Genomic DNA, 11,626 nt, shown 5'->3' on the forward strand with positions numbered 1-11,626 from the left:
TAACAGACCATACATAATAATAGACTTTGAAATAGCAAGCCCGGCCACTGGTCGGGTTGCATGGCTAGTTATAGTTAATTATAGTCTCAAATAAGTGATTTTTCTTTCATTTTTTAATAATGACTTTGTGATTTGCTCTTACCGCAAGTGTTAACAACAGGGATAGAACTAACACACATGGCCGAGCAAAAAAAAAGTCCAAAGTCGACTCTGATTGGTTGGTGGAAATAAAATAACGAGTCAAACTTTCTCTTTCCACCAGCCAATCACAGCCGACTTTGGATGTTTTTTTTGTGCTGGGCCATGTGGTGTAGTCGCTCTCTAACGTACAACAAGGTCACATCTTAGATGATATGCACTACACCATAATAGGATATTTACAACACACACTTTTTTTGCTTTGCAACGGTTATTTACCGTTAGCAAATTACCAACATTAAATAAGCGTTAGCAATGTTGTAAAGCGTTGGTTTATTTGGGTGAATTTCATAAATTAATTGCCAACGCTTAAAAATCGTTCCGTAAGTGTTACAAATTAAAATTTCGCGAAAGAGGGAAACAAAAAAAATCACACTCTATTGTTTCGGTCTAAGTATAAAACATAATTTTCTTTCTATCCTCTCTCTCTCTCACCGCCGGATTTCAAGATCCCTAAAATTGAAAAATAGATCTCGCACTCCTCAAATTTTAACTTCTCTCCTTTCAAATCTTTGAATCCGTACAAAACTAATTTTCGGTGGTTCTTGCTGGAAACCAAAGGAACAAAGTAACCAGGTCATTTTTTATCCTTTGCCTTTAAATTTGTTTTTTGCACTATGTTAAATTGCCAACGTTAGTTTAATTGAATTAATTGGGATATTTTTTTATTTTTTGGGGATGCTACACCATTACTAGTTGTTGTTGTAGCTAGTGGTGGTGTTGATAATGGAGTTGAGTTGTCGTTTGAGAGTTGGGGTGGTGGTTTTGGTTCAGTTTAGAAATTGGTCGACAAAAAAAATGTATTGTTGTGATGAATAGTTTTGAGGAAGCTTTTAGCCTATTTGATAAGGATGGAGATGGTATCTCTTGATCTCTTTTTTTTTTTTGATGATGTCATCTTTAAATTATCGTTATTGAAACCCTAGAAACTTGTTTTTTGTTTGTATGTTTGATTTCACCATTCGAAATGTGTTTAGTTAAGTAATGAATGTTGATTGATGGTTAGATCTAGTGGAAAATGTTTGAAAATGACCAAAGCTTCCTGATCTCAGGGGATCGTTGCTTTGACATATCTGTTTTGGTGTATGTTTGTGTACAAGTGTTGTTTTGGTAGATTATGTAGATTATCTCATCTAATGTGGTGATGTATTATTCATTTTTCTTCTTTGATATGAAGTTGAATCTAGATCAGATGCTTTTGGTTTTTTATGAGGTTTCTCGTTATGAACATACAGGTAGATTCATGTTTGTGAACTATGTGTTGATCTGCTTACTAAATAAATGACGGTAAATTCAATCAAAATACTATACACACACAATACTTGTATAGATGAAAAAATTTCGATTAAAGAATAAAATATCTCGTCCTCACTTGGCATGCAAAGAAACACCAACAAAGAGAATAATGGATTACATGCATGAGTAAATAAACCTATTTAATGGTATGTCGTTGGCATATATTCAGGGTTTAGCTAAGAAAAGGGAGGCATGTTGTCTTGGATTGGGAGCAAGAGCATGTCATCACTTTTCGGTAGAACTCTTTCAAAGTTTTAAAATCAAATTACACATCAACAACCATAGGCAATACCACCATCTTGGCAATCACTTTCTTTATGACCAATTTCCTTAAGACCAACGTTGCATGCCTACATATGGTTTACATTGCCAAAAACTTCAAGCTACTTGACTACTTCGACTAAATCATGGAACCATGAAATGTAATTAAAATTATCTACTATGAAGTTGATTAACACTTCGACTAAATCATGGAACCATGAAATGTAATTAAAATGATCTACTATGAAGTTGATTGATGTTAATTTAATTTGTAATCAAATTTACATGTGCAACGATTTGGAATATAGATTAGCCAAGAGTGATGAAATCAATGCGAACTTGATTACAATCTGACGCAACTGAATGCAACTTATTGCAACCTTAGGCAGACCCATAAATGATACTCTGTGAAATGTCATATATTCTTCCTCTTAATTACAGCCTTACATCAGTTTACTCTGTAGGCAGTAAACTACAACCAAGATATGGGCCATATACTACGAATCCATCATCGTTGTGAACACCCAACCTTCCTAGATGATCTGCTGCTTTGTTTATTTCTATGTGAACATTCTTGTAAGTAACCTCCTCTAAGAAAAAGTAAACATAACATATAAAGTATAAAGTGCTTTGTATGGGTTGCTTCTACAAAAGATTAAGAAAAAAACTTTGGTACAAATATTAACACATTTGTATGTGGGTATGTCTTTTTCATACAGTCAGCAACATCAACTTCAACGAAGCATTTGCATACATTTAGTAACATTAAATTCAACAAAGCATTTGCATCCAATGGCACGTTCAAGATTGAAAGAAACCATAACACCAAAGTTGTCAGGCATGTAAAAGTCTCCTCCACCAATGCCGCAACCACCACCAAGAACTTTCTGGCCAGTTTTAAGATCCAACTTTGTAATGAACTCTTTCATTGTCTCTGCCCAATATATGAAGGTCCACTTACACATTTATCATGAGACAAAAGGCAAAAAATATAAAATAAACTCTGAAAGAAAAGAAAGTTCAAAGAAACAGTGCATGCTCAGAAATAGCAGCCAAGATGTCAAGACATTTCTCCTTGATTGGGCTTCTGCAAGTGCTCTGTTTCGAGGATTGAAATCCCAAGGCAGTGTCTTTAAGTGGAGCTCCAATATGTTGAAACAATCATAATTGGGACTTTATTGTTTACCTTACTGCCTTGCTAAGGAACATGACACATAGTTGGCTAAGAGGTATGAGCCTAGCTGGGATGTCTTAGTTATCAATATAGATTCCTTAAGACCCTTTTGTTGATTGTTACTTATCTATTATTACCAATCAACAAATTGATCTGGTTCTAGGTAGAGACATCTTAGCATTTTGGCCCCTAGAGACCAAATCCCACCGTCTTAACCACATGTATTTGGTAATTTATGACATTTTTCTTCAAGTCATACTTTTTTAAGAATTGGAAGGAACATATTTGGCTTACCAATTCCGCCAATTTTTATAAATCCTTCTCGAATAGTTTTTTCACTATCATTTAGTTTATATTGAACATTGGCCAAGTAGCGCTGAAATCCCTTATCGTCATCTGTACCGACCTTTCTAAATAACCAAGAAATCTGCAATTTTGAAGATAAATTTAAACCCTCCAACCATTTATATCATATTTCAATCAATTTAAATTTAAACCATTGATTAAGTCCTCAACCAAACAGGTATATAGTTCTCTACTATTAAGCACAATATAATTTCAATTAAATCTCCACATTTTAGATATAAAAAGATTACTTAAAATGATAAGATACATAGCCCGCTAATATTATATGACTCAAATTAAGATGGCAGTGAGAGGTCTAAGAGATCAGCATAATAAGTCACAAATGAAAAGAGCAAGGAGATGCACAAGGAATGGGCTACAAGAAGTGCTTGCCTCAGTAACAGGGAATTCCAAAGTTTGTTTGGCTGCTAACTTTATAGCAACCTCAGAACTGCATCAACCATGCTAAATTCTTTATTTCGAGAAGGTCCAATCATCCTATTATAAGCAAGGTACCACCATGGAACATCACCCAAAAAGCAAACACAATTAGGTAAGTTAACATTTTCTTGAAAATTGGAGGTTCTTTAAATATGTATGATGAACATGAATAATTGCTAAAATGAACCAAAATTATACATAGCCACTCTTAGGTTGTTTGAAATGACCATGAATTGGCCATTCCTCAACGATAAGCACTACTGTCTTTTTAGCGTGGTCCAGCATTTTACATCCTCTCCCTCTATGGTTTCCGTCTTAATCAGGCAATTAATCACGGATGGTAAAACTGTAAAATATATGACTATCATTTTAATAAAAGTGTGATCAGCTATACATTTTAGTAGCAAAAAAAGTACCTCCTTTGTCCTTGATAGAGGAGACTTCAAATGATGAGGAATAGCAAGTCTTTACATATAACCAAATCCCGGTAAGATTACAATAAAAATTAGGTGTCAAAATAGAAATGTCCAAATTGCATCAACAGGTACCTACTAACCAAATTGCATCTCTGTGATTACATCAATAAGTTCTCACTTAACCAAATAAATATTGTTAGTGATAGAAATAACTTAAGCTTAAATGATTTCATAAAACACCAATCACCATATAATATGAAACATCTAAAATAGTCTGCCCTATTAGGTGGTAAATGCTAGGATGCATTTATCTTCTAATCGCTTATTCGAGCACATCATTTTTACCCCCGACAAAAAAAAAAAAAAAAAAAAAACATAGTCCTTTTTAATGGTTGTGCAATTAATCACAGGGCTTACAGTAAGAGCGGCAAAGCGGCAAAAAACAGATCTACTGGCATTAGTACCAGCGTACTCATCATATTGGGCCTCCAATAAACGACGTTATGCTGCTGCCATTGCCACAAACCGAGGATCATGCAAACCAACGGGGAGTTGGGATATCAGCCACCCTCCCACTTAAATAAACAAAAAAGGGAAATGTGAACGGTCTTTGCTTGGATCTTCATTCAACATGTTAAATACTAAATAAGTGTCTTTCAATCTTCAAAGAATAAAATTAAATATAATAAAAAAATCATAGATAAAACTTGCCTAATATCAATGGTGGTATCATTAGGGCGGGGTTGAGATGGAACAGTAATATATCCAGTGGTAAGTCCGAACTTAAGAAAAAATCTGAGTCAAGAACGGTCCAAACTCCATCATATTGCGCAGAAAAACAAATATGGGCAAGTTTGGTTGATTGATATACATATCAAGTTCGAAGCTCAATGAACATAAAAAGAAATGAGAGGGGAGCATATGGATGTAGATAGGGTTGTAGGGAAAAAAATAAAGAAACACACACACACACACACACACACACACACAGAAAAGAAAAGAAGAAGGCCTGAAGAATAATAGCCCTGAGCAAAATGAATCATATTCCTAAAAATCTTTTTGTCAGAAACTGAACAGTAGCCACCAACCCAGTTGTGCAAAGAGCTAATGACCTTTAATTACGCATACCGTGATCGGTAATCTTTGGGAATCATGTAGTCATGAGTTACGACCCAAAAGTTTTGGGAATGACCATCATCATGCTAAGGTCCTAAAAAAGATAGAATGGTAATCTTTCCTCCATCTTGAATTAGGAAAAATGTGGAATAGTGCTGCGACAGGCTATTGAGGTCCAACCAGATTTCCTAATTATGTGTAGCTATTTCATTTCATAGTGAATTACTTGGTAATTGTCAGCAGCATATATCACATTGAACCAACATAAGACTCCACCATAATTGTAACTGTATTGTGAAGGAATGTCTTAACTTTCAATACCATAGAAGCATCTTGAACTAGTTACATGTATAGGGAGACAGAGAGAGTACATTGCAGCAAAAAAACAGCAATCAGTTTGCTTATGTGGGTTTACACTGGTGCAATGCACTGGGGTACACATGAAGTATTTTTTCCTCGAACTTCTAGGTTCAATAATAAGATGTTAAAACTATAGCTGAATTCAGTGCTCACTCGATAATGTTTCATATACATTTCAATATCAATTTAACTTATTCCAATATTCCATTTTGGGTCCATGATTCATGAAAATTGAATGATTTTTGAAGGTATATGGACATACACGGTGACAAAAGGAACAAAGTAATGTTTCTTTTTCCAATCACACCATGCAAAAAAGTTGCACAGCTCCTTTGAGCATCTTTTGAATAAAACAATATTAGAATCAACATAATTCAATCTGCATGGATTAACATTATTATCGTAAAGACAACTATAGTCTTTTCATGGTGAATTTGTTGTTCAAAGCATGGTTCACCTTTTAACGTAATGATGACTCACCATAGAATTTAATTCATCGATAAATATGGTACAAGCAAATACTGAGAATAAACAAGTCAAGTTCTACTTTTCATATTTTGTTTCTCTTCATGACTATATTATAAGAATTTTAGTCCAAGCAGAAAAGGCCATTTCTTTCCGGTCACATCAAATATATCATGCAATGAAGACCGAATGAATTAAAAAAATACAAAAGATCTCAAATGAATCCAAGAAGATGATGACACCACTAAGAATAAGAAGAAGATAAATTTGAAGTCCGAGTTCTAATATCTTGAAAACTTGAAAAATGAAATCCATGACTATACAAAGGGATTTGAGAGGTGTTTCCGGTCAGGAGAACAACATCTTTGAAGACGAATTTTGATATCACTCTATCATCAGAAGAATAAGAGAGAGGGTTTGAAGAGATAATTTTTTTTTTTTTTTTGTAGAGTTGGAAGTGTTTTGTAGAATTGGAAAGAGAATATGGAAAGAGGTTTTTATCTATTTTGGGTTACCCCGAACAATTGAAATCGGCAAAAAAAAACTTATAATTGTTTTTTTTATGAAAAATCTGATGTGTCAGTCTTAGAGAAAAAAGAGGGGCTGACGTGGGTCACTGGGAGCATTTTCCACTACTCAGTATTAATGGTCTTTGAGTTTACCATCCGGCAGGCTTAATGTACAAGCCTAGGCCCAAGAACTATCTAGAAATTGGGTTCTAGACACTTTCTTTAGTGTGTTTTTTGTTTAGAGAAAGACCAATATTATCTTTTGATTCTACTCCAATTTTAACAACACGTCACTTTTTGGGTGTATTAACTATTTTTAAAACTTCTTATTTCTCCTTTTTACCCTTTTATTTGTAACTGCCAATTTCTTCTACAAATAAATAATACAAAAATCTAATGTGTGCACCATGCGTGTGTGTGTCAATTGAGGACACTCATCAGGCAAGGGTGTGTGTGTATTGCTCAAAGATGTACTGCAATCAAATAAGACAATTGTCTTATAAAAAAAAAATCATTTGTCTTTTCACAATTTCACAATTTGAATTATATCAAGCTTAAACATGTTATTCAAAAGTATTAGAGATGCATTTTAAATTGTTAAAGTTGTATTGAAATTAGTTGTAATCAACATACATTTTTTCCGTTTTTGAAGTTGATGATTTCTACATTGTTTTAGTCTCTCCAAAAATTCATCTCACTTTTAATTGGAATTTTGTAGATTTCGAATGAATTTTAGTTATTTTGATTAACTAAATACTCTTTTGGTAACTAATTTAGTAGGTAGTTTTTTTTGTTGGTAATTGGTTTTTTTAGTTGGGACTAATAAGAGAGGTCAAAATTATAAAAATCAGTCTGAAATTTGAGACAGATATTAAATTTCAGTTTTTATAGAAGAAAAACAAAAAAAAAGTTTGCTATTTCCTTTGAACTTAAAAAATTTGCGTATGTGTACCTATACCCAATTTCACTAAGTTCGCACTCCCAAGTGACGAGTGAGAGGTGTTCTCCTTCCACTTTCGTTTTTAATATTGTTATTTCTCTGGCGAACTGGAAACTATGTTCTCCTTCATCTAAGTTCAGAGGAGACATTTCATACTTGCTGACAAGCGATTATTATCATGTTTATGTTGCATTGAATGACCATGTGTTTTCTGATGAAAAATTGATCGATATTTAACATAAACACCTTGAACGTGGAAGTATGAACATTAAACTACGTTAACGATAAAACATTAACATAAACTACATTACGTGGAAGTATGAACATTAACATAAACTATCGTATAATCAATTTTCACCAAAATAAACAGATAGAACCAATTATAAATGAACGTGAACGTTGTTGTTGACAGTTGTTGACATGGTTGTTTCCAAACACAGTAGAATTGAATGAATTTTAACAAAGCGTTTATAAGGACAATGTGGCGCGATTGTTACAATGTGACTTTATCATATCTTATCCATGCAATTTATTTGCTATACGCCTAATCAAGCACCAGTACTGTTGCATTGTCTGTCCATATCAATAGCGCTAGCGGTAGTACACATGGGTTGTTCATTGTTAGCTTCGCCATGCCACATTGCCACCTGTTTGCGCCCACCAAGTGATCTGGAAATTATGTTAACAGTTCATAATTTACGTTCAATTTGATGCGACTCTTCAACTTGGACCTGAGGTTAGCATAACATAAAATATGCCTCGACTGGGCAAAATTAATGTAATCAAGAATGATATGCCATACAAAATCTCGTTCTGTATTCTGTTGTGTGTGGCTTCCATTTCTGTCCCACTAATTGCTTGTAAAGGAGGTCTTGTTGATTAAGATGTGCGGACTGGGACTGTTTGTCTCTGTTTTATGTGAACAAGATTATTTCCAGATTTTTGTTATTTGCTAAGCAATATCCTAAACTTTTGAGAGTATAGTGTGAAGTTAGCATACTCACTTCAGCTGCAAGTATCTTGGTGTGTGTGTGTGCGTTGGGAGGTTATCAAGTATTGTACAAAGCACGTACGCAGTATTGCTAGTCTCTAAAGAAAAGAAAACAATAGATAATCAAGTACTGCGCCATTTATCTTCAACTGGACAGAATTAAACTTGTCTGTAGATGTTACTTTTTTGTCTAAGAGGCGTTGAAGTCATTTTACCCAAACTTAAATGCAGATAATTGCTATAGAATTTTAATTTATAGTCGTGACTCGTGAGCAGGTACATAGTGAACAAGAGGATTGGTGAGCGAGATCCCCATACCCACGCCCAGAGTCACACACTCGCAGGCCCGACCCTGAGCAGGTGCCATGTGGGCAACTGCACGGGGCCCCCAATATATAAGGCCCAAAAATATAGTTTTAGTGGAAAAAAATTATTTCGCAAATCAAAAGTCCAAACCGATGAAAAACCAAAAAAACTGAAAATTTCACAGTAAACCGTCGGTTCTCTCATATTCTCTTTTCTCATTAATTATGTTCATAAAAAAAGAAAATAACAATAGATATTATTGAAGAGATCTTCTCAACAACTAGATCTCTCTCTTCCTAATTAATAACGTTTTCTTTTGAAAAATCACTCCAATTAATTGCTTGAGTTGTCCTCAATTACTTAAATACAAAAAGAATTAGTAAAAAAAAAGACTCCTCATTCACCTCATGACCATCTAGTATCCTCTCATTCTCAATAATTTCTTTCTTTACAATTGTGAATTTATATTAATTTTCACTTCGATCAATCTCAATTACTTATTCATCTAAATTTTGATTATTTTTCAAGTAAGTTAGAGATTAAAATCAATTTTTCATTTTCTTAAATATTATTTCAATAATTCAATTTAATTCCAAAGTAATCTAGTCTAATATTATTCACCTAACTTGATTCTTGAAATGACATGATTGTTTTCCTAATGCATTCATAGCTTATAGAACTTTGTTGATTGTTCTCATTACTGTCGCGTATGCAGAAAGAAGTTTTTTAAAATTAAAGTTATTGAAAATTTGAAATTATATCTTAGATCGACTATGTCACAAGAAAGTCTAAATGGGCTAGCGTTAATATCTATTGAAAATAAATTTTTAAATAAAATTAACTTTGAAAGCTTCATTGATGATTTTACAGCAAAAAATGCGAGAACGAAAATATTTCGATCATCCAATTTGTGTTGATGGAAGACTGAAAGAGGGCCACATTTCGCCGTTTGCATAGGGTCATTGAAAACTTAGGAACGGCCCTGCACACTCGTTAGAAGCATGACTGCATGAGCTGAAATAAGCTTTTAGGCTAAGTCATGGTTTGGTGCACAATTCCACCAAACCACAATAGTATAGTGGATAGAGTTAGAGGTTAGTGTTTCCAAAGCCAATGGGTTTTTTTCACAGCCGCCAGTACCAATGACATTTTTTTTTTGGACTCTCCACTCTCTGGTCGCCATTCTCAAAGGCGTGTGGGAAAAAAAAATTTTAAAAAAAAAATTCTAGCCGCCACACAGTGTGGTGTGTGGCTTAGATTTCTTCTACCCGCCACTCATACCGGCGTGTAGACTTGACACTATCTCGTTAGAACTGGCACTATAGATAGGTAAACTTATACCGATAACGTTCGTAAGTTAGCATTTTGACGCACCATTGGATCAAAATTTCCATAATATTTGGTGTTTTGCCGTACCATTGGACTTAGCCTTACAAACACCAAAACAATAATACAGGACAACAGTCCAACTTAAATGTTATATAGCTAAATAGCTGTGACACTTAATCCAACTAGGGCAGGGATCGGGTCGGATATGGCTATATCCGAATCCGAATCTGAATAGTTTCATAATATCCGAACCCGAATCCGATTATATCCTAAATTTAATATTTGAATCCGCCCCAACCCGATCGGATAACACTAAAAATTAAAAAAAAACTCAAAAAATATATCCAAACCCGAACCCAACAGACCCGACCCGAACCTGGCTCAAATAAGTAAATGAATATAAAAATCAACCCGAACCCAAACTATTCGGGTCGGATTTGGGTCAAATCCAACCCGATTCCCTGCCCTAAATCCAACCCAGTGAACGGATCACATTTATTTCTGAAAGACATACGGATCAAATAAAACCGCAGACTATAGAAGCATCTCTTCCTAAGAAAAGTTTCAATTGAAACTTCGCCACTTTATGTTTAGGATTCAAGTTAATATATAAGCAAAATCCGTACGTTTTGGAGGATAAATTTGTAATTAAATGCTCCACTATTCAGTAAGAGGCGTGTAAGACGCATACAGGCGTTCGAGAAAATGAGCAGTGTGTGACATAAGTAGCACGAATTGCATGACTCTGAGTGCATGCGTTCTTTACTGATATTCTTTCAGTTTGTATACATTTGAAGCTGTCTTCGTAAACAACAATTGATGAGTAGAACATACTACATAGATGCAACACAATCCCATGTCCCTATATACAAAGAGAAGGGATTAGAGATGCAATGATTTATTCAAAGCGTTCTGCACTGTCCTTCTGGAAAATCTGTTCTTTAAAGCTGATGATCATTAAGTAAGAAGGGAGGAATATTTTGCAAATCATGCAAAGACAAGTAATATATTCTGATAATAGGGAACATAACACATCCACTAATATCATATTCCCCACTCCATTCAAGACCTCAAGTAAAAGTGTAAAACATCTCTTTATATGATTTTGGTGGGTTAGTTCAATATTTAAATAACAAAGAAACACCATACTTTATAGGTTCATTTTGTTTCATATGAAGTGCCCCCACACGAAAGCAAGGGATCTGTTCGTCTTCATCAACTATACTAATGTCCATTTCAAGAATATAAAAAGAAACCATAAGTGGTATTGATTGACTGACCTAATATAATAACAATGAAAGAAATGAAGTAAAAGAAAGAAATGAGATGAAGATGTTTCTTAACACTTTAAACACCAACAGATTCTATCTCAACAATCAACATGTTCTTCAATGGGGGTTACACCCCCCACATTTCCCAACTACACCTCTCTATGATCTAAAGCAAATCTAAATCAGCAATGTGATTGACAAATTTACA

The 11,626-nt window shown here is 34.3% G+C and overlaps 1 long non-coding RNA gene across 2 annotated transcripts; it reads right to left on the reverse strand.

Moving 5' to 3' along the window:
* Window positions 1–2,410: 2,410 nt before the first annotated feature.
* Window positions 2,411–4,698, reverse strand: LOC147513755 (uncharacterized). 2 transcript variants are annotated; one of them, XR_015217415.1, is made up of 2 exons: window positions 4,549–4,698; window positions 2,411–3,772 (listed from the first exon to the last, which is right to left on the reverse strand). It is a non-coding gene; the product is annotated as an uncharacterized LOC147513755 (long non-coding RNA). The 2 variants fall into 2 exon arrangements; XR_015217416.1 differs by having other exon boundaries at window positions 4,132–4,698.
* Window positions 4,699–11,626: the final 6,928 nt, after the last annotated feature.

The sequence above is a fragment of the Coptis chinensis genome, chromosome 3, assembly GCF_015680905.1.
Source record: "Coptis chinensis isolate HL-2020 chromosome 3, ASM1568090v1, whole genome shotgun sequence".
NCBI lineage: Eukaryota > Viridiplantae > Streptophyta > Magnoliopsida > Ranunculales > Ranunculaceae > Coptis > Coptis chinensis.